The sequence below is a fragment of the Vulpes vulpes genome, chromosome 7, assembly GCF_048418805.1.
Source record: "Vulpes vulpes isolate BD-2025 chromosome 7, VulVul3, whole genome shotgun sequence".
Classification (NCBI taxonomy): Eukaryota; Metazoa; Chordata; class Mammalia; order Carnivora; family Canidae; genus Vulpes; species Vulpes vulpes.
In genome coordinates, this window is record NC_132786.1 from 15,761,807 (window position 1) to 15,786,267 (window position 24,461).

At 47.1% G+C, this 24,461-nt stretch overlaps 1 protein-coding gene across 1 annotated transcript in view; it reads right to left on the minus strand.

The window, feature by feature from the left end:
• The window catches only part of LOC112911681 (uncharacterized), a 95,652-nt gene that overhangs the window by 13,021 nt on the left and 58,170 nt on the right, over window positions 1–24,461 (minus strand). The window lies entirely within an intron of this gene.

The window sequence follows — 24,461 nt, forward strand, 5'->3', positions numbered from 1 at the left end:
AGAAAAGACCCCGAATGGCCACGGGAATAGTAGCCAAGAAACCCACTGCGGGGGGGAAGCACAATGCCCGATTTCAGGGTGTGCCACGAAGCTGTGACCATCAAGACGGTGTGGTACTGGCACAAAAACAGACATCAAGAATTTCTCTAAAGGCATCTTGAGATAAGCATATGGCACTAGAAGGCATCAGTGAAATTAATATTAAAGCATCTGGAAGTTAATTATTTTGAGGAGGGGATATGGCACTAAGCTTAAGCCTGAATTTATGGATTTGGAACTGGGATTTAAGATGAAATATTTTAATGGATAGTGAAGCAAAGCATATTTGGTGCCAGAAGATATCTAATACCTTGTGCCATGAATCCCTGACACAGTTTCAATTTTGTGCTACTCTTGTGTTTTCTTGACCTATAAAAATGTTATGTGGAGTTATTTACTGAACTTAACTCATGACACATCCATAAGCCCAAGCTTGCCAAAATATTTTAGTTGGGTATGTGGGGGGCAAGGGATGCTGAGGACTCCTGGGTTCATATACATGCACACCTATACACCTATACATCAGCGATCTTTCTTCAGCAAAATTACACTTCCTTCCCATTTTTGTTTCCAAAAAATGGGCTAAAGAGAGTAAAACCAAAATATCAACATGTTGAGGATATTTTTTATTATACACAGAAGTATCTTAATATGCTAGGAAACAATAGTATACATTATTACCAATTGGCTTTGAAAAATTGATTCGCTGACTCTTCATCTAAACTCAAATATGTGAGACACACATCCCTGGTTTTGAGATTACTCCTTAAACTAGATCTTTACCTCATAAGAATTCTCAAACAATAACATTTTGGGGATAATGCTAGGTAAATTTAACAAAATGAATTCTAGGTCTTTAGGAAAGCTGGATCTGAACCATTTAAAGTATTAGAAGATTTACTAACAATATCTTTATACCAATATTTTATTAGTGAGTTTGCTTGGTATTATTAAGCTAGCCTACATTGGGTTTCTCCAGAACAGGCCCTGAGACTAGGACCAAGGCTAGGAGTTTATTTGGAAGACTATCTCAGGAAATGTTGGTGGGGGAGGGGATAGTGAGCCAGGGAAGGGAAGGAAGCCAGTAGATGAATTTATGAGTATGTTATAGCTGTGGGGAACTTGGGATCATTTCCACTGTGCTACTCAGGGAAGTGGTGTAGAGCAGACCCGAGAGTTGTCTCACCCAAAGGATAAGAAAGATGGAGGGCTTAGCCACTAGCTCCCACCTGTCAAGAGTTTGAGGCTGTTCCCGGGATGTCAGCTCCCTGGCACTTCCAGCCCGCCGGGCACCAAGAATGCTCCTGTGGGGAGAGCTAAGGGATGCAGGTATTGGCAGCAGAAAACTATCAGCATGCATAGGGATGCTGAGTGACCAGGGGATATAAATGGTGTGCCAAAAGCACCTACTCAGAGGCATAACTGTTTATAAACACACTACTAAAGCTTCTTTTTAATGGGAGGAAACCAAAAGGCCAGCAACCCAGGGTGGAAAGATAGGAGAAGCATAAACTGTAACCCTTCGGATAGCAGTCCTACTCTCTTCCCACACAGGATCCTCCTCGATCCCCAGGCAATCCCTGGAGGTCAGACTAAGGGAAGCCTGCGAACATTTTTTGCTTATCTTCTCAGCAGACATTGGGAGCAGGTCAAGGAAGAAGCTTTACAGAACACAGAAAGAGAATGCGATGCTTTTCTAGTCAATGGTAACTTAAGAGTCTATATTCCAAAGAAATTATATACTTCTATATATTATTAGGTTGTTTACATTTTATTGTTTTATTATGTTTATGTTTATATGTTCATATTTTATTTATTTATTCATGAGAGACACAGAAACATAGGCAGAGGGAGAAGCAGGCTCCCTTCAGAGAGCCCGCTGTGGGACTCGATCCCAGGACCACCACCTGAGCCAAAGGCAGAAGCTCAACCACGGAGCCACCCAGGTGTCCAGAAGTATTTCTTTCTCATGCTGTAAACTGTAATCACCCTATTTCTCTACAGGCTTGAAAGCCACAGGATTATCCCTTCAAAGGGAAATACTGAAGCTGAGGTGCTTACTGTTCTTCAAGAAGATTTCTACGTGGTACTCCCTTTTAGATTTTATGGTATGCCCCTGTCTCCACAGGAGTCCCAGCCCTACGAGCTCCTGTACCCTGTACCCGGTAACATCAAAATGAATGAGCAAATACGACTTGGGCTGTTTGTATTTCCAAATTTGGGAATTGGAGGAGGGTAAAGGAAAAGAGTTTTCCCTGCCTTAAGGTTCAAGGGCACTGCGAAAAGACAGTGGCTGATGCTGATTCTGGAAAACTGTTTCTGATAGAGCTTTCAGGCTGATTTCCTCAACTCCTAACTTTTTGGGAGGAAGGATTCCTTTCAATAAGGTGAGGACTAGATAAGGTGTAAGTAGCTAACTAAAAAAGGGTGGTAGATAGTAAGTGTTCTGGACAAGGGAACCACGTGTGAAAAATACATTAGACCAAAGGGATAAGCTCATGAAAACACGCTCAATATCTTTAGTCATTACAGAAATGCAAATTAACACTAAATTGAGATACTACTTTACATCCACTAGAGTAGCTAAAAAATTTTTTTTTAGATTTTGTTTATTCATGAGTGAGAGAGAGAGAGAGAGAGAGAGAAAGAGAGGCAGAGACACAAGTAGAGGGAGAAGCAGGCTCCATGCAGGGAGCCCGACGCGGGACTCGACCCTGGGCTAAAGGCAGTGCTAAACCACTGAGCCACCCGGCTGCCTGAGTAGCTAAAATTTAAGACTGACAAATCCCAAGTGTTGATGAGGAGGCAGAGCCATTAGAACTCATATATACTGCTGATGGGAGTGTAAAAGTGTGGTACAGGGTGGGGTAGCCTCTTATAAAGTTAAACATATACCTACCTTATAGTCCAGCAGCTGTAGATCTAGGTCACTGTCCAAGATAAGTGGGAATATATCCCTCACAAAAGGATATAAAGAATGCTCATAGCAGTTTTACTCAAAATAGCCCCAAACTGAAAACAACCCAAATGTCCATCAACGTGAGGATGGGCAAACAAGTTGTGGTATTATTTTACCACTCAGTAATAAAAAGGATGCATTAGTGTACTGATCCCTGCAATGAAATGACTGAATCTCGCAAGAGAAAAGAAAGCCAGACACAAAAGGGTTTAGAAATATTGTATGTTTCCACTTATATGAAGTTCTAGAATAAGCAAAACTCACCTAAGGTGAGAAAAACCACTGGATGCTTTTGGGGGACTTGAGGAGTTACCTGGGGACAGAGGAAGATTCTTTCAAGAGATGGAACTCTGGTAAGGGCACAGGTTACACAGGTGTATCTAGTTGTCAAAACTGTTCAATTAATTGTGCATTTCAGTGTATGTAAATTTTACCATAAAAACTCTAAAAAATAGTAATAATCAAACGGAGGGGCTGGGGAATGGGTGGTATAAATAAAACAAGAATGATAGGATACTAATATTCGATAAAGGAGGAAAGACTATCCATTGGAAGACGGCTTCTTCAATAAATGGTGCTGGGAAAATTGGACATCCACATGCAGAAGAATGAAACTAGACCACTCTCTTTCACCATACACAAAGATAAACTCAAAATGGATGAAAGATCTAAATGTGAGACAAGATTCCATCAAAATCCTAGAGGAGAACACAGGCAACACCCTTTTTGAACTTGGCCACAGTAACTTCTTGCAAGATACATCCACGAAGGCAAAAGAAACAAAAGCAAAAATGAACTCTTGGGACTTCATCAAGATAAGAAGCTTTTGCACAGCAAAGGATACAGTCAACAAAACTCAAAGACAACCTACAGAATGGGAGAGGATATTTGCAAAGGACGTATCAGATAAAGGGCTAGTTTCCAAGATCTATAAAGAACTTATTAAACTCAACACCAAAGAAACAAACAATCCATTCATGAAATGGGCAAAGACATGAAGAGAAATCTCACAGAGGAAGACACGGACATGGCCAACATGCACATGAGAAAATGCTCCGCATCACTTGCCATCAGGGAAATACAAATCAAAACCACAATGAGAGGGATCCCTGGGTGGTGCAGCGGTTCGGCGCCTGCCTTTGGCCCAGGGCGCGATCCTGGAGACCCCGGATCGAATCCCACGTCGGGCTCCCGGTGCATGGAGCCTGCTTCTCCCTCTGCCTGTGTCTCTGCCTCTCTCTCTCTCTCTCTGTGACTATCATAAATAAATAATAATAAAAAAAAATTTAAAAAAAACCCACAATGAGATACCACCTCACACCAGTGAGAATGGGGAACATTAACAAGGCAGGAAACCACAAGTGTTGGAGAGGATGTGGAGAAAAGGGAACCCTCTTACACTGTTGGTGGGAATGTGAACTGGTGCAGCCACTCTGGAAAACTGTGTGGAGGTTCCTCAAAGAGTTAAAAATAGATCTGCCCTATGACCCAGCAATTGTACTGTTGGGGATTTACCCCAAAGATACAGATGCAATGAAACGCCGGGACACCTGCACCCCGATGTTTCTAGCAGCAATCTCCACAATAGCCAAACTGTGGAAGGAGCCTCGGTGTCCATCGAAAGATGAATGGATAAAGAAGATGTGGTTTATGTATACAATGGAATATTCCTCAGCCATTAGAAACGACAAATACCCACCATTTGCTTCAACGTGGATGGAACTGGAGGGTATTATGCTGAGGGAAGTAAGTCAATCGGAGAAGGATAAACAGTGTATGCTCTCATTCATTTGGGGAATATAAATAATAGTGAAAGGGAATATAAGGGAAAGGAGAAGAAATGTGTGGGAACTATCAGAAAGGGAGACAGAACATAAAGACTCCTAACTCTGGGAAACGAGCTAGGGGTGGTGGAAAGGGAGGAGGGTGGGGGTTGGGGGTGAGTGGGTGACGGGCACTGAGGAGGACACTTGACGGGATGAGCACTGGGTGTTATTCTGTATGTTGGTAAATTGAACACCAATAAAAAATTAATTTATTAAAAAAAGAATGGTAGGATATTCATACTTGAAGTTGAGTGATGAGTAAGTGGGGCTCATTACACTATTCTGTTTACGTTTGAAATATTCTACACACACACAGGCATGCACACAACGTTAAAAACCCAGTAAGCAAGACCATCAAAAGGCTTTTAGGCACCTAAAAATAGTGCAGGATGGCTGAAGTGGAGAGTGTCTTTTCTACTCTTTTATCTAGTACAAATCTTCCAGACAATGGTGGACTAAAGATACCAAATCTCTTAGTCACATCTCACTTGAGAGCATGGACGGTTTCAATGATAAGCTAACATGAACAAAAAGCTATGGTGGAAAAACAGACATTTGTATCTCTTGTGTAAACATACCTTACCAAACATTGTTCCTTAAGGTACTTTGCAGCATTTGCAGCAGTTGGAACAAGAATTTAAACAGGAGACATTTAGCTACCATGGAATATGGACATATTTACTGGTACAGGTTCAGACCAGCATAATCCCCTTTCTTAACCTGGCAAAGCTTCTGAAGTTGCAGTAACTAAAATACACCACACCAAATCAAAACCTAATTTTAAAAAAGTCATCAATGTCTTATAAAAAATCATGTCTGAAAATATATAGTATGCCCAATAAATCATCAGTGATGAAAGTCACTTCCTACTTTAAAATAGATTAATGCCAATGCTGTGAATGTTTCATAAGGGTCGATGTTAAATTTCCTTCATCTTTTTTTTTTTTTAAAGATTTTATTTGTTTATTCATGAGAGAGAGAGAGGCAGAGACACAGGCAGAGGGAGAAGCAGGCTCCATGCAGGGAGACAGATGTGGGACTCTTTCCCGGGTCTCCAGGATCAGGCCCTGGGCCGAAGGTGGTGCTAAACTGCTGAGCCACGCGGGGCTGCCCCAAATTTCCTTCATCTTAATGTAATAGAGTTGTGTGTGTGTGTGTGTGTGTGTGTGTGTGTGTGTGTGAGAGAGAGAGAGAGAGAGAGAGAGAGAGAGAGAGAGAAAGAGAGAGAGAGAGCACTCAAGGTTTTGTATAGACTTGTTAGAGTGAATCACAGATTTCCCTTTAGGAAAAACTTAAAGTTCCTTTTAATTTTGCAGATGAGGGAATGGAAACCAGGGCAAATGAAGCCACTTATCCAAAATAACAAGAGGATAATAAGAGTAAGACCATAGTTCAGCTCTTCTGATTTTTTTCAAATTGAGATGGACCATTCTGCTTACATATATGAATTCGAGATGAATATGAAATTCTTGGGCAGCCCGGGTGGCTCAGCTGTTTAGCACCACCTTCAGCCCAGGGCGTGATCCTGGAGACCTGGGATCGAGTCCCACGCTGGGATCCCTGCATGGAGCCTGCTTCTCCCTCTGCCTGTGTCTCTACCTCTCTCTCTCGCTCTGTCTCTCATGAATGAATAAATAAAATCTTAAAAAGAATTCTATTAGCTGCATCGATATTGAATACTCCAGAGAACTTTACCTTGACAATTTACAGAATGTTATACAAATTCAGAATTGTTCAAAATGTTTCCAGTAAATTAGTAGAAATATACTTTTGCCCCATGGAGATTACCATATTGGAACATGATGACATCTTCAAGATTGTGAAAAATACTGCCAATTCACCACTTGCTTATGCTTCCCGACCCAGTATCAGAGTAGATAATGAACAACTCAAGACTTTTTTCTATTTTTTTTCTCGCCCACATCGTTACTTGGGTGCCATCATACTCTTGATACCAGTTTGTTTTGTTGTGTTTTAAAGTAGCATGTTACAATCCATTAGTGGTTGATGGAGTCAACTTAATGGGACACAATTAGCATTTTTAAAAATGAAATTAACTAGATTAGAAAATAGTGTACAACATATATAGTTAGGAAAGGACTATTTTGTGAAATTTTTGTTTCAGTCAGATACAGATGTGTGTACACTGGGTGACTATAGAACATTCATTACTGTCAATCACGGTCAAAAGCACTTGAGAGTGAATGACTCTCACAGGGTCTTGTAAAGACTTTAATGCTCTGATTACTTTTTTCTCAACTCACATGTTTCTTGTCTACTACTTTAGTGCTCATTATTAGAACCACACAAATGAGACATTATCACTTATATTGTACAATGTCTGGATTTGCCTACATGTTTGCTAATTTCTATGCATCTGTGAAAAAAGTTTTTTTTATTTCTTAGAGAAGGGGGAGAGGGAGAGTGTGTGTGTATGAATGTGGGCAGCATAGGGGGCAGGGGCAAAGGGAGAGGAAGAGAGAGAGAATCTTAAGTATGCTCCATGCCCCATGTGGAGCCTGATGCCGGGCTTGATCTCACAACTCTGAGATCATGACCTGATCTGAAATCCAGAGCTGGATGCTTAAATGGCTGAGCTACACAGGCTCCCTTGAACTTTTTTGTATTGTGGCAAAATTCATAACCTAAAATTCACAATGTTAGCCATTTAAATGCATATAATTTGGTGACAGTACATATATGATGTTGTGCAACCATCACTTCTATCTGGTTCCAGAACATTTTTATCCCAAAAGGAAACTCCATGCCAATTAAGCAGTCACTTTGCATTCCTTCCTCTCCCCAGCCAATGGCAACCAGTAATCTTCTGTCTCTTTGGATCTGCCTATTCTGGATATTTCGAATGGAATCATACTATATGTGACCTTCTGTGCCTGGCTTCTTTCACTCAGCATAATGTGGTTATTGTGAATAGTAGCACTATGAACATTTGTGTACAAGTATCTGTTTGAATATTTGTTTTCAATTTGGGGGGTGGGATATAACTAGAAGTGAATTTGCTGTTTCATATGGTAATGCTATGTTTAACTTTTGAAGGAACCACCGACATTTTTTCCATAGCAGCTGCACCATTTAAAATTCTCACAAGCAATGTGCAAGGGTTCTAATTTCTCTACCTTCTCCCCAACACTTGTTATTTTCTATTAAAAAAATTATAGCCATCCCACTAAGCACGAAGTAGGCATCTCACTGCAGTTTTGATCTTCATTTCTCTAATGACTAATGATGTTGAACATCTTTTCACGTGTTTGTTGGCCATTTGTGTATCTTCTTTGGGAAATGTCTATTCAATTCTTTGTCTCCATTTTTTAACTGGGTTGTCTTTTCATTGTTCAGTTGTATAATTTCTAAATTCTGAATATTAGACACAAGATTTATATGATTTACAAATAATAGCTTCCATTCTGTAGGTTCTTTCCCTTTTTGGGGGGGGAGGGGTTCTTTCAATTTTTGATCACGTCCTTTGAAGCACAAAAATCTTCAATTTTGAAGTCCAGTATTTTTGTTTGTTGCTTGTGCTCTTTGTGCTGTATCTAAGAAACCATCCCCAAATCCAAGATCATAGAAACTTACCCCTATGTTTTCTTCCAAGAGTATTATCCTGAACTTGTTTCTAAAACAATTTTTCTTTTTAAGGTACATTCTTTTTTTTTTTTTTTTTTTTTTTTTTAAGATTTATTATTTGAGAGAGAGCAGGGGGGAAGGGCAGAAGGATATGGAAAGAGAGCCTTAAGCAGACCCCATGCTGAGCGTGGAGCTGATCTCCGGACCCTGAGATCATGATCTCAGTCAAAACCAAGAGTCAGATACTTAACTGTGTCACCCAAGTGTCAAAAAGAACGTTCTTTAAAAATACCTTTAATAAGGTTTCTTGGTTGCAAATGCAATCTATCTTTATCTGAAAGTGTCTTTACTGCCTTTGTCCTTGAAAAATAGTTTTGTTAAATCCATGAATCTAGCTTGACCATCATTTTCTCTTCAGAACGCTGAAGATATTCCACTGTGTTCTGGTTTCCATTGTTGCTACTGAGAAACTGATACCTACTTGCCCTCCTTTATAAATTATTTACCTTTTTTCCCTCTGCCTACTTTTAAGATCTGCTCTTTGTTTTTTTGCTATTCTTCGGTTTTACTATCATACATCTGGGTGTGACTTTCCTTTTATTTATCTATTTGGACTCTTGTTTCCTCTATCTGTGGATTCATGTCCTTTTGTCAGTCTGGGGAAGACCTTAGCCTTTCTATGTTCAAATATTGCCTTTTTTCGATCTCCCCCTTCTGGAACTCAAATTATATATATTATTCATTATGCCCTCCATATAGCTTAACGTCTCTTCTGTATTTACTGCCTTGTCTCTATGTGGTATAGCCTGAGTATTTCTTTCAGATTTAACTCTCTTCAGCTGCATATATTCCACTGTTTAACTCATCCACTAAGCTATTAGCTTTAATAATTATCTGTTATTTATAAATTTTTTTTCAAATGTGCCTGGTATTTTCATCAGATTTGCATTTTGACCCTTTTCCACTTATTATTCCATCTTTAATTTCTTTTTTTTGTAGAATCTTTAATTTCTTAAAACACTTGACCCATAATTATTTTATACTATTTGATGATTTCAATATCTATAAATTCCCAAGAACCTCAATGTGTTGTTCTTGTCTTCCCCTGACTTTCATTCATTAGCATTCATGTTACTTTCTTATTATATTTGAATGTATTTAATTTTAACAAATCTGAAGGCTTCAACTTGGGATTTGAATTTGTTTCTTCATAGATGTAGGGCTGGGAGGAGATTGATCTGGGAGCTCTCTAGCCCCCCTTTAAAGACTCTGGCTTAAGGGAAGTTTCACTCTCCACAGAAAGTCCAGAATTTTAAAGGTCACATAAATAACATATTAAATTTACAGACAAATGACTCAGATTATAGTTTTAAGCAATTTATCCCAAGGTCACACAGCTACTCTAATAAATCGTGGGAGTAGACCCAAAGTCTCCTGACTACTAGTCATGCTCATGTATTACACCACATTCTACCATTGAATTGAATTGATACGAATTGTTCAAGTATGTGACATTGCATACCAAAAAGGAGGGAAAAATGCTCTCTTTGAACTAGTTGTTTTCTTCCGTGCCTTTTACAGAACTGATGACTTCATACATAACCTTGTTTGCTAAAAGCAGCACATATTTTTGATTAATATAAATCCTCTATTGTGGATTAAAAAAATAATTTGTGCTGTAATAACAAAAATCTCTTCTTTCTTCTTTTTCTTTTATTTTGGTGATACTTCAACTCCTAACTTCAGTCGATAAGGATGGATACTGCCCAAGAGTAAATGAGAAACACAGTTCTAGTTAGAGCTCAGGAAAAAGCTGATTTGTGTGTCAGGAGTCAAGGTGTCCCAGAGCTATAAACAGAAAATGTATGATGAATGAGGTTAAGAGGGAAAGGAAGAAATGTCCATGTGTGAAGGGGGCAGGGTGAGATTTGAAATTCCAGATGTATATGCTTAACAGATTTTGGGGTAGATTTGAAAGGGGTAAAGACTAATGCACATTAACTTGGTATACTTTTCTACCTCCCTTCGGGGTGAGGCTGAGCAGAACTGAATTGGAATTTCTTTAGTGATTTGTTTAGTGTAAGGTGGCTACACAGTTGAACCTGTAGCATTAATAGATCCCCATTTGGTCATCAGGTGCTGCAGCTGTTCCTATAATGCTGGGAATCCAGGATAACATACACAGGAATTACCTTCCCCAGTAACAGAGGTGAGCTATGTAGACAGAGTGTATAGGATAAATGTAGCTAGGCTGGGTAGAGCAGGGAACTGTGAAGGATAGGTGTGTGTAAACATACAGGTATGGAGAAGAGATAGAGACAGTACATACGGTGACAACCCTGCATACCTAAGAATGGCACATGACTGTCCCATAGCTCACAGCTGAGATTAGTAACAGACCGACAAAGAAGACACTATACACGTTTCACTACTTAAATAGCCTTCTCTGGTGAATGTCACTTGTCATTTAAGGTCTTATAGCTCTTTTGGCCCATTGATAGGTATAGCAGGAAATGATAAAAGACACACATAGAGGGTGGTTAAAGTGGATATGGGAGACTAGTCAGGAAGCACTGCAGTCAAAGAGAAATGATGGCAACTTGAATAAGAAAAGGACTATTAATATAGTAAAAAAAAAAAGATATTTGAAATTTGTGAGAGCACTATATAAAATTTTACCATAAATGGGAGAATCTAGATGAAATAGATGACTATATAAAAAATACAAATTACCAAAAGTGGCTAAAGAAGAGAAAAATGTACATAGACCGAGTAGTGCCAGGGGTGGGAGGTGGAGTTGAGAGAGTAAAAAGCATGTAAAAATGTCTACCTTCTGGAAAGTCCCCGAGTTAGTATGATTTACCAAAAGAACTCCAGCAAACATTCAGAGTGCAGGTATTATCTATGACATTTCCATTTTCCCAAAGTATCAGGAAAAAAGGAATTTTCCCAATTTATCTTATAAGGTTAGAATAACCCAGGATCAAAACAGTGCCAAGAATCATTCAAAACTGAAAACCAGCCTCTCAAAAAAAAAAAAAAAATCATAAAGTAACAATTCTAATAGCATATCTATAAAAATACACTCTGCCAAAATAGGTTTTATTTCAGAAATTAAAGGGTACAGTTGTCCTGAATACTAGAATATCTGAAAAGTGATCCATTAATGAAGTTTATTAGTAGAACAAAAGTTTTTAAAAGCAAGAGGTCAAGGGATGCTTGGGTAGCTCAGTGGTAGGCCGTCTGCCTTCGGCTCAGGGCATGATCCCGGGTTTGGGGATCAAGTCCTGCATCAGGCTCACTGTGAGAAGCCTGCTTCTCCCTCTGTCTATGTCTCTGCCTCTCTATCTCATGAATAAATAAATTTTAAAAGCAAAAGATCAAGAGCCAGTAATCAGAGAAGTCAGAGGCTAAAGAAGCAGCCTACTTGAAGTGCAGTCAAAATGCAGTGATGATTATTGTAAGCAAAGAACAGGGACAAAGAGAAAATCACAGGATAGGGACCGAATCTGTAAATTAGACATATTTGGTGATCTTTCATGTCTTTCTTTTTTCATTTTGGAATCCTTCTACTATAGTAGGAAGATCCTTTCTCACACAAATAATTCAAGCCATTTAGTATTCCAAAAGATTCCCAGTAAGGTACTACCAGCAAAGCTGAAATTTGAAATATATATTTATATATACACACACATATACACAACATCTAGATTTATCTGTGAGGTTGGTAGACGATGAGGGGTCGTATCAGCCAATCATTTACACATGTGAGATGTTAAGACCTCTGAGATTCCAGTCAGTCAACAGACATATGGGGTAGATATTGAGTGTGGACCATGGTGGGGCATAGCCCCGAGAAGACATCTGTTCCTGTCACTCACTTGGTGACCTTGGGTCATTTACTTCAATTCTCCAAGGCCCTATATTCTTATCTGTAAAATGGGGATAACATGACATATCTCAGAGTTGTTATGAGGATGAAATGGTCAGAAAGATGAAACAGCACATTTAAGGGCATATATGAGCCCTTACCTAAAATTGATGACCACTGTGTTCTTTCAGAAAAGGCCCTGTTGCCAGCCCCCTCACACATGCTATCTCCTCTGAGCACCGCACAGCACATCAACATTGCCTTTCCCCAGTGACGACCCCTCTCAAGTCCTGCAGCCTGAGACCTGAGAATTGTTCTGGTTATACTGCTCTTCTATGAATTTTGTCAGAGCAAACCAACCTTCTCGGAGCATTTTCACGTATAAGCTTAGAGCACAGTCTATTTTTCTTCCAGAACTGAGGATTCATCCTGGATTTTTCAAATACATAAAACTCCAGATATAACTCCAAACAAAAGATGATGAAAGGAGATATTTGGATAATCCATGGTGTGATAACATTACATTGAATACCATCTGCTGTAAATACTTCAGCCTTCTGCGGTGTCCAGATGAAGGAAATGTGTCAGGCTGTGCCTCCTCAGTGGGTAACTCTGGAAAGGTTTTGCTAAACTTTCATCCAAAATAGGAAGAACCTACCTCCTATAGGTTGAAGAAAGTTGCTGTCTGTAACATTGCTGGGGTAACATTGCCATTTTTATCTGGAGGAATGAAGTTTCCGTTTGATCATAATGGTGAAGCAGCAAACACTCACCCCCAAAATTCTGCACTGAACTCTTTACTCATATAGGAAATCCAAGTTTCTATGTTGTTTTATTCCTTTGCCAAATGCTAATGGTTTGATATCCAAAACAGATGAAGCTAATTAATAGCAGTTACATATTTTCAAGAAGCTTTGAATTTGGTTATTGCAGATTCTCTGAGACATTGCTTTTAGTTTATACAAAACAGCATTTATACAAAAAAGCATTTACTTTACATATACACTCACTCACACACACACACACACAAATCTTGCTCTCATTTCGCTCATACGGTCTGTACTTCAAGTAGAAAATTTTCATTCAGCTTGAGGAGTTGCCTTTTGTTTGTTTTGTGGAGCAGATCTGGTGATGTGTTTTCTCTGTTTTGTGGGATATGATTCAGAATTCCTGGGTTTGTGCCTCCCTGCTCAGCGGGACACCTGCTTCTCCCTCTCCCTCTGCCTGTCTCCACTGATCATGTTCGCTTGCTCTCTCTCCCTCTAACAAATACATAAAATCCTAAAAATTAATACTACTTCTAATAAATAACACACAGAGTGAGCATAAAGGTGGACATGCAGGCCTGCTAGACCTGGCTGGAGACCCCCTCCCTTGTGCCTGTGTTTGTCGTCTTCCCCTTGTGCTGCTGGCTGCAGAGGTGCATGACCTCCCGGGGAGGGAGGAGGCCCATGGAGGAGCCACCCTGGCTCCTGGAAGACCCCGTGAACGAGTTCAGTCTCCAATCTGAACAGCCACTCAGTGCTGTCAGGTGGGGCAATCTCTGCTGACGCGGTACTGACATTGGGGGAGTCACTTGGTAATTCAGTATAATGGGATAGACCTACAAAATGTGGATCACCAAATTAACTGAAATAGTTATCAGTCTACTAGTTTTAAAATGACCAATGGACGCCTGCCTGCCTCAGCCTGAAGGGCGTGTGGTTATTGATCTCGGGGTCCTGAGTTTGAGTCCCACATCGGGCACAGAGTTTCCTTAAAAAAAAAAAAGAAAGAAAGAAAGAAAGAAAAGCACAAGTATTTAAAAATACTCCAAATCAATAAGGCTCCCACCACTGAGCTGGCCCATGGTGGGATGGGTCCTCCCACCTGCTCCTTCAGCCAGTGAGCCCTGAGCACAGATGGTGCCAGAGCCGATAAACAGACCAGATCCTCCCTCTCGGAGCTCATGCTCCAGGGGGGAAGATGGACAAAGTACGGAACATCAGGAATGGAAAGAGCAATTGCTCCCTAGAAAGAGAGCCTGGTGCTTCCCTGGGTCCTGAGCTCTGGAGGTGAGGCTGTGACAAACTGTGGGGCTTTGACAAACGCAGTGGCTGGGGCTCCAGGGGGCCACTGGAGGGAGGAGGTGAAGACCCCAGCAGGGCCACTGCCTCGCCAGGATCACAGCCTGGGAAGGAGGCAGAAGGGGGCATGAAGCCAGCTCTGTGTCCTCCGTTGGGGGCCAGGGCTGCCCCTCCCCTTCCTGAGGGGGCTGGGAAAAGGTTGTGTGGACAGAACTGGCTACAGACATGAAGATGTGACGGGGTGGGGGTGGGCATTGACAGCCCAGACAGGAGGCATTCCAGCACGTTCCAGTCTGAGGAAGAGCCCAGGTCAGGGCGACCCACTGGGTGCACCACTGTCCACAGCTCACCCAGGGGAAACGAGGGAATGGCCCGTAACACACGACAGGCAGGGTTTCAGGATAAGGACGGCCCACACCTTCTAGGCCAAGACTCCCACACCTACTGTAGGGTTTGCCTTGGATTCAGGAGCCTAGGATCGTGGGAAGCTATTGCCCATCCCTGCCCCGGTGCGACTGTCATCTTCTGGGCCTCCAGAATAAGGGTACCGGTGCCCACGTGTGTGCACACAGGGACCTTGTGGCCTGGACGCATGTACACACCAAGGAAGAACATGTGGTGGGAGGTATTTCCTGCTTGTGACACCTGCCTCCAATGTCATAGATATGATGCCACAGTGGCCTGGGGACGTCTGGAGGAAGCACCTGCTAGGATAATCCCTATCCCACAGGCAAGGCAGACCATCCCCGATGGGCACGACGGCTTCTCCGGGGTGAAAACCTGGGAAGAATGGAAAATTGTGTCTGAACCCAGGTGTGTTTCCAGGCTGGGGCCCTGGCTGCACACAGTCCTTCCCTGGGGCCTGTGGAGAGGGGTGCGGTTGTGTCACTGTGTGCACACAGCCCATTGCCCGCGGGGGGGGGGGGGGGGGCATTGGGAGCCCTGAGCGCTGCTCCTGAAGCTTCCACCAGGAGTGGACTCAGGGAGGGGGTCCGAGGCAGTGAGGTCACTTCTTTCACAACAGAGGCCAACAGAACTTGGAACCCTGCACCCGGGCCCCCACATTCTAGTGCAGCCCCACCTCAGGCTCACTTTCAGGAGACTTCTGCTACTGAAAGATGTTCCCTAATCAATTTCCCAGTTCCGACGAACCCCAGGAACCCCAGGGATGCGGCTGCTTCGAATGCTGGAGACGTTGGTGCCACCGTCAAACTCAACGCCTCAGGGAGTTTTTCAGGAGGCGCCGTAGGGTAATACAGAGCAGGCCAGGCCAGGCCAGGCCACCTGTGCCAGCCATCCGGGGCAGCCCCATCCCCTCCTCTTCAGGGAACCAGGGATGTGTGGGCAGGTCGCATCCAGGATGGAGGACCGTGCAGGGCAGCAGGTTCCCCGGTGATCCCTTCAGGGTCACCCTGAGGTCACGGTGGGCAGGGTGGAAACAGGATTCCTGAGGTGCCCTCTTACCCGACTCGGAGTTAACCCAAGGCCCTGCAGCCGCATCCCTTTGCTCTCCTTGGGGGAGGTGTGTGCTGGCTGTGCTGTGGCCCAGCTGAGGCGGCCAGACCGGGCGCTGAGGCCTCCTGCCTGGCTGCCCCGCAATGTCTTTACAGAGTTCCATATGGGACATACAGAGCTCCACATGGGACTATGAGTGGCGGTGGAGGTGGACGAAGAGGACATCCCACACACCCCGGAGTCCAGCACATCTGCAAGGGTTCAAGGTGAGTGCAGGGGCTGGGGCCACCTGACACCCAGGGCCCCAATGCAGCAGGAAGGGCCCCGGGTCCCAGAAGCCAGCCTGCTGCTCCCCTGGGCTCCCCCTAGACTTCTGCTGCTACAGGAGTCTGGATTCCCCTCCTCCCCAAACTTGCCCCCATGGCCCTGGCCCTGCCTGGGCCAGATGCAGAGTCCCTGTGCCCAGATTTGTACGAATATCAGAATAGAGCCTTCAGGGGATACCTGGTCGCCCAGTGGTTTAGCGCCTGCCTTTTGCCCAGGCCCTGATCCTGGAGACCCGGGATCGAGTTCCGCCTCAGGCTCTCTGCATGGGGACTGCTTCTACCTCTGTCTGTCTGCCTCTCTCTCTCTCTGTGTCTCTCTCATGAATAAATAATAAAAATTGTTTTTTATACTGCTTTCTTTTTAAAGATTTTATTTATTCACGAGAGAGAGAGAGAGAGAGAGAGAGAGGGGGGCAGAGACACAAGCAGAGGGAGAAGCAGGCTCCATGCAGGGAGCCTGATGTGGGACTGGATCCTGGGTCCCCAGGATCACGCCCTGAGCTGAAGGCAGTGCTAAACCACTGAGCCACCCGGGCTGCCCATAAAAACTTTTGAAAAAGAGACACACCATGTCTCATCGCACGCGGTCTCCAGTAGTTTGCACTGTGCTATGCTTTCTCCTAACTGGTGCTCCCAGGAGGCCCCATTGGCCTGACGTCCTTCCCCACCTTCTCCAAGGTTGGAGCATGGTCCTGGTGAGTTAGGAGACTTTTCCCCAAAGGGACACGGGGCTCACTGTACTATGTCTATCGCTCTGCAGTTAGGTTTTAAAGGAGCGCATCCCTGCCCCCCCTCCCGGGGTCAGGCACAGGGGCCTCGTGTGCTGCACAACATGTCAGAAGGCCAGTTGGTTCCCACAGCCACTGAGCCCTTCACTGATGCAGGACTTCGATGTGATTCCCTTCTGTTGCCAAATCACAGGGCGGCACTGAACATCCTGCAGCCCTCACGCCCTGGGCCCTCCCACCCAAGGAAAGGTATCGTGTGAGCACCCTGAGAGAGGGACGTGTGGTCAAATTCAAGGGGTGAAGCCGTTAATGCAGGGAGGTGCTGTCAAAACTCAGCTGACAAGCGGCCCTGGGATACTGACCCCTCCCACTTGAGATCTTTGTATTGATCCCAAGTTTTTTTGAAAATTTATCATTTAAGATTATTTCTTTATTGGATAGTTTAAGAGACAGGCAGAGAAGCAGGGATCGGAAGAGGGAGACACAAGCTCCTCAAGCACACTCTGCCCCAAGCGCAGAGCCTGCCAGGGGCGGGATCTCAGGATGCTGAGACCATGACCTGAGCCACAACCCAGAGTCAGATGCTAAGTGACTGAGCCGCAGGCGTCAAGCCCCGTGTTCCTACTGTGGGCACTCCTGCCCCCCCTGCCCCCCGCAGCCACTGAGAGCTCCGGCTTTGGTCTGCGCTCCAACTCCCAGGTGGTCTGGAGGCTACAGTGCAGGCTGCACGTCCCCTCTGTCCCACTTCAGGCTGAAAGGGCCTCAGCCCTGAGAAGAAATCGGATCTGCCCGACCACCCCCAGCGGGAGGGAGCTGCTGGAGCAGCAGGTAGAAGAACTGGTGCCCGCCTTGCTGTGCTTGGACGACCTTTCCATTTTTCAATTTATGGAAACATATATTGAATTTGGCACCACCGAAGAGGTCCTGGACCTGCTGTTTGCAAAGTGAGCTCCCTGACCCTCCACAGCCCAGTGGGATGGGCCACCTACTGGTTGGGAGTCTTGGGAATGTTCCTGAACTTCCCGGCCCCTGGGGCTGCTCCTCCGACTGGAGTAGAGTCACACAGGGCCTTGTTGGGTCCTGTAGGGAAGCCCCCGGGGCCTGGCCTGTGGCAGGTCGGCTACAGGGGCTGTGATTGTGCTCATCAGTCGTCGTTCTCTCCCCATGACGAAGCCTGTGCCTCCTCCCCACCGTCACCAGGGACTTGAGCTGGCCTGTTTTGCCATTGAAAGGGAGGTTTGAGTCCATCTGGGTCTGTGTCCTGGGGCATTCAGGGTAGGGGTCCCTGGGGACACCGGGGCGCCCTGGCCCACTTGGATGTCGGCCATGGGCCTGGCCAGAGCCCTTTCATTCCTCAAGCATTCAGGAGGACCCAGCAGGTGCAGGTGCTTCTCCAGGAGCTGCCTGTGGCCCCACGCACAGAGCTGACGGCCTCCCAGGGTTCTGGACTAGTTGGGGTTCGAGAGTGACAGCAGCTATGAGGAGAGGTCGGGTCCACAGGACGATTCATGTGATGCCCCCCGCCCTCCTCTAGATATCGATGCATCGAAGCGTCCCCCAAGAAAGGAGGAATCCTGATGCACTGGGAAATGTGAGCGAGCTCTGGCTCATGCAGGAGGGCCTTCCCTCTCCAGGAGGGCTGCGAGGGGGCTGTGGGTTGGAGGGGCTGCTGGACCCTCATAGGTCAACAATTCCTGTGACAGGGTAAAGGTCTAAGGCCCCTTCAGGAAAAGAGCTGTTGATGGGGTGCGGGCTTTGTGGGAGAGCACTGGGACCCCAAAGGGAGACCTCCTCCATGCCCATCCCCCCCAACCCTCTGTCTGCCCCACACCTGGGACGCAGAGCAGAGGGTGTGGGGAACATCACACTCACCAATCTGGTGGGACCTGGACCCGGGTGCACGGCAGGTGCTCAGGAGAGCCAGTGAGGGCTCATGGACCAGATGGCCCCCGCCCCGTGGGAGATTAGAGTCAGTGGAAGGACACCCCCTGGTGGGCCCTCGTGAGTGAGGCAGGGCAGACCCACGGGAGGGAAGGTTCCCCGGGAAAGACAGTGATGGTCACACCGCTGGTCACGGGCTCCCACGCACAGAGACTTCGTGCCAGCCCCTCCTCAGTGAGCAGACCTGTGGCAGGCAGGACCGCCAGGTGGCAGGTGGACAAGGAACAGCACTTGCCTCCGACAGCCCCATGCGGGAGGCCGAGGGCCCTGGTTCCTGCAGGGCTTCCCCGGGACACCTCTGTGTGAGGGAGCCCTGTCTTCTGACGCCTCTGCCCACCTGTCCCTCCCCAGCACCATGTCCTCCTTCCTGACCATCTGGCTGGAGTACTATGAGGAGGACTTCCACAATTCCCCAGAATTTCCTGCCCTGACAAAGCTAATGAATTTCACGGGGCAGTACTTACCAGGCTCAACGCTGGACCATCGAGTCAACAGTTATTTTGGATATTTAAGAAACCTCCATCAACCAGAGTTAGAGGGTGGAGGTGAGGAGGACTGGGGTGGCTGAGTTGGGGACAGGGTGGGCCACACAGATCAAGCCTCCATGCTGCTGGGCCGGGAGGACTGGGTAGGCTCACACCCCATCCCCACGGGCTGCAGTCTGGGGAGACCTCCCAGGGCTCTTGCACTCATACACGTTGAGCGGTGGGAAGAGTGTCCTTGATTTGAGAGGGACGTGGAAAGTCCATCCTGGTGATGATACTTTGTCTTCTTGGAGATGATACTCTGTCTTCGGACCCCGGGCAACACCCTGAACTACCCCAAGAGTGCGCCCGAGCTTCGACGGTGGGGCCTGCTGCACCTTCAGGGTCTGAGGTGATGGAGCTGGTTCCGGCTGCTGGAGCTGAGGGCTCGGCCCAAGCCCTGATGCCAGCTGTTGTGTACAAGGCAAGACATGTGGTGGTCAGACCTCTGAATCCCTGTCCTGAGCTGGAAGAGCCACCTGCACCCTTGGGAGCCCTGGAGGCCGAAAGCCCCACCACTGGCTATCGAGGTCATCGATGTGCCGGAGCAGCCCCTTCACTCAGGGGAGCAACCGGCTTCGGACCCCGAGCAACACCCTGAACCACCGTCGCAAGAGTCCGCCTGAGGCCGACTGTGGGGCCTGCTGAAGTTCCTGGGCCTGAGGTGATAGAGCCGGTCCCGGCTGCTGGTGATGAGAGCTACGCCTGGGCCGAGATGCCGGCTGCTGAGGTCAAGCCAAGGTACCTGGCTGTCATACCTCTGATTCACTGTCCCGACCTGGAGGAGCCACCTGCTTCTTGGCCACCCCAGAAGGAGGAGCAGGTCCCAGCGCTGGCTCTCGAGTTCATCGAAGGGCCGGAGCTGTCACCTGCCTCGGTGGAGCCACCAGCCTCGGCCCCTGAGCAGCAGCTCGTGATGGCTGCAGCACAACTGAAGCCTTCCCCTCCCCTTTCATTGTGCTGTTTCTGTATTTTGTGTTTTTCATAAACCTCTATAATTGCTTCATGAATTTTATTTGTAATAAAGGGTAAGTTAACTTTGTACAAAATTGACTCTGATACTTTTAAATTATACATCGTGGTACTTTAGGTCCATTTATACTTCCAAACTCATTCTATGAGGCTAGCATCACCTTAATTCCAAAACCAGACAAAGACCCCACCCAAAAGGAGAATTATAGACCGATATCCCCGATGAACAAGGATACAAACATTCTCAACAAAATACAAGCCAACAGGATCCAACAGTACATAAAGAAGATTACTCGCCATGACCAAGTGGGATTTATCCCCGGGATGCAAAGCTGGTTCAACACTCGTAAAGCAATCAATGGGATGGATCACATCAACAAGAGAAAAAACAAGAACCACATGATCCTCTCAATAGATGCAGAGAAAGCATTTGACAAAATACAGCATCCATTCCTGATCAAAACTCTTTAAATTTTTTTTAATTTTTTTTTAATTTTTATTTATTTATGATAGTCACAGAGAGAGAGAGAGAGAGAGGCAAAGACACAGGCGGAGGAAGAAGCAGGCTCCATGCACCGGGAGCCCGATGTGGGATTCGATCCCGGGTCTCCAGGATCGCGCCCTGGGCCAAAGGCAGGTGCCAAACCGCTGCGCCACCCAGGGATTCCCCTGATCAAAACTCTTGAGACTGTAGTGATAGACGGAACATTCTTCAGCATCTTCAAAGCCATCTATGAAAAGCCCATAGCAAATATCATTCCCGAAGGGAAAACACTGGGAGCCTCTCCCCTAAGATCGGGAACACGAGAGGGACGTACACTCTCACCACAGCTACTCAACATACTACTACAAGTCCTAGCTTCAGCAATCAGGCAGCAAAAAGAAATAAAAGGCATTTAAGTTGACAAAGAAGAGGTCAAACTCTCCCCCTTTGCAGATGACATGATACTGTACCTAGAAAACCCAAAAGACTCCACCCCACGATTGCTAGAACTCATACAGGAAATTCGGCGGTGTGGCAGGATACCAAATCAATGCCCAGAAATCAGTGGCATTTCTATACACTAACAATGAGACTGAAGAAAGAGAAATTAAGGAGTCAGTCCCATTGACAATTGCACCCAAAAGCATGAGATACCTAGGAATACACCTAACCAGAGAAATAAAGGATCCCTACCCAAAAAATTACAGAGCACGTCTGAAAGAAACTGAGAAAGACACAGAGAGATGGAAAACTATTCCATGCTCCTGGATTAGAAGAATTCATATATATATATTGAAAATGTCCACGTGACCCAGGGCAATTTACACATGGAACGCAATCCCTATCGAAATACCATGGACTTTCTTCAGAGAGTTGGAACAAATCATCTGAAGATTAGTGTGGAATCAGAAAAGACCCCAAATAGCCAGGGGAATATGAAAAAAGAAAACCAGAGCCGGGGCATCACAATGCTGGATGTCAAGTTGTGCTACAAAGCTGTGGTCACCAAGACAGTGTGGTACTGGCACAAAAACAGACACATAGGTCAATGGAACAGAATGGAGAATCCAGTAGTGGACCCTCAACTCTATGGTCAACTAATATTCGACAAAGCAAGAAACACCATCCACCGGAACAAAGACAGTCTCTTCAATGAATGCTGTTGGGAACATTGGACAGCCACACGCAGAGGAATGAAACTGGACCATTCTCTCACACCACCAAACACAAAGAGAAATTCAAAATGGATGAAAGATCTAAATGTGAGACAGGAAGCCATCAAAATCCTAGAGGAGAACACAGGCAACACCCTTCTTGAAATTGGCCACAGCAACTTCTTGCAAATTACATTAGCCACGAAGGCCAGAGAAACAAAAGCGAAAATGGATCACTGGGACTTCATCAAGATGAGCCGCTTCCGCACAGCAAAAGAAAAACCAAAACAAAACTCAGAGACAACCTCCAGACCGGGAGAAAATACGTGCAAATGACCCATCAGATAAAGGGCCAGCATCCAAGATCTCTGAAGAACTTCTGCAACTCCACAGCAAAGAGACCAACCATCCAATCCGGAAATGGGCAAAAGACACCAACAGAAATGTCACGGAGGAAGACCTAGAGGTACATGGCCAACAAGCAAATGAGACAATGCTCTGCATCACTGGCCATCAGGGAAATACAGATCAAAACCACAATGAGATACCACCTCACACCGGTGAGAACATTAACAAGACAGGAAACATCAAATGTTGGGGAGGCTGTGGAGAAAGGGGAAAGTTTTCAAAATGCCAAAATTTCAGAAGTAGCTGTACTCACCTGTAAAGGAAGGGTGGGGGGGCTCCCTGCCAGGCTAGGGAGCTTAGGGAGGGACCTGAGAGCGGGGACGGGGAAGCGGGGCGGAGGAAGAGCCAGGGCCTTGGGGGGGTTCCGGGGGCCTAGCAGCCCAGGCCCTCAAGCTGCCGCCCCAAGGCCGTGCCCTGAGGGTGGACGGTGCCTGCACCCTAACCCCTCTGAGCACGCGCACATGGGTTCCGCGGCACCCTCCCTGAGCCGCCTGGAGGAGACCTGGCCTGACCCTGAGGAGGCCCCACCGCCACCCCCCTCCGCCAACAGGTGTCCCCCCCCCCCCCCCCCCCCCCCCCGCCCACCGCGCAGCCCTCTGCCCGACACCCTGGCGGCCCAAAGGGTGTTGGCCCGGCTTGCCACGGGGACGCCTCCATGCGGCCCCCGAGGCCCGCTGTCCCCCGCCTGGTCCCTCCCAGGCACCCGCCGCGCCACACGCGAGGGCCAGATGCCTCTGGCACAGCCATCCCGGGGACCCTCACGCCTCCCAGGGCCCACGCGGACCTGTGCGCTGTGGCCGAGGCCTGCAGAGCTGCTGCCGGCAGCGGCGGTGCGGCTGCGCAACCTCCTGCCATGGCCAGGTCGGGTCGCCTGCCCAGCTCCTCCCGCGGCCATGCCCTGAGGCCTTTGGGTCACCCTCGGAGTCAGGCGCTGGGGCCGCACCCCGCCCCCACAGAGGCCCGCCCTCCGCAGAGCCTAGAGGGGACCCGAGACCGCCTCTGCCTCCCCCCGCTAGTCTGGTCGGGGCGCTGGGGTCCGAGGCCTTGCGCCCCCGCTCAGTCCCGAGGGACTCCTGCTCAGGGAGGCACGAAGCCTCTCTCCGGCTGTGTCTCCCTCCCTGTCCCTCCGACCCGGTCTCTGTCTCTCCCTCCAGGTCTGGGGTCTGGCCCTGTCTCTCTCCCACTCCCCTCCACCCCTGTCTGCCTCTCTCTCTCCCTCCCAGTCTTTCTTCTCTCACTCCCTATCTCGGCCTGTCCCTCCCTGTCTCTGTGTCTACCTCCTTGTCTCTCGGTCTCTCACTTGTCTCCCTCCCTGTCTCATTCTCTCCATCCCATCTCTGTCTCAGTCTCTCCTCCCTCCCTGTCTCTGACTCTCCCTCCCTGTCTCAGTCTCCCCTCCGTCTCTCGGTCTCCCTCCCTGCACCTTGGTCTCTCCCCTCTGTCCCATCTCTCCCTCCCTGTCTCTTGGTCTGTCTGTCCCTCACTCCCTGTCTCTGGATCCCTCCTTCCCTGTCCTGTGTCTCTGCCCCTGTCTCGATCTCTCACCCCTGTTGTCTCAGTCACTCCTCCCTGTCTCCATCTCTCTCTCCCTCGCTTTCTCTCTGTCTCCCGCCCATCTCTATCTATCTCTCCCTCCCTGTCTGAGGGCTCCCTCCCTGTCTCTGTCCATCCCTCCACTTCTGTCTCTCCTTCCCTGCCTCGGTCTGTCCCTCCCTGTCTCTCCCCACCCGTCTCCATCTATCCCTCCCTGTCTGTGTGTCTCTATCCCTGTCTCAGTCTATCCCTCCCTGGCTCTCTCACCCTGTCTCTCGGTCTCTCCTCTCCCTTACTGTGTCTCGGTCTCCCTCCCTGGCTCTGGCTCTCACTCCCTGTCTCTGGGTCTGTCCCTCCCTGTCTCTGGGTCTGTCCCTCCTTGTCTCTCTGTCTATCCCTCCCTGTCTCTGGGTCTCCCTCCCTCTCTGTCTCTCCCATGCTGTCTAGATCTCACCCTCCTTGTCTCTGTGTCTCCCTCTGTGTCTCGGTCTCTCCCTCCCCGTCTCTCGGTGTCTCCCTACCTGTTTCCCTGCCTCTCCCTCCCTGTCTTTCAGTCTCTGCCTCACTGTCTGTCTCCATCCCTGTCTCTC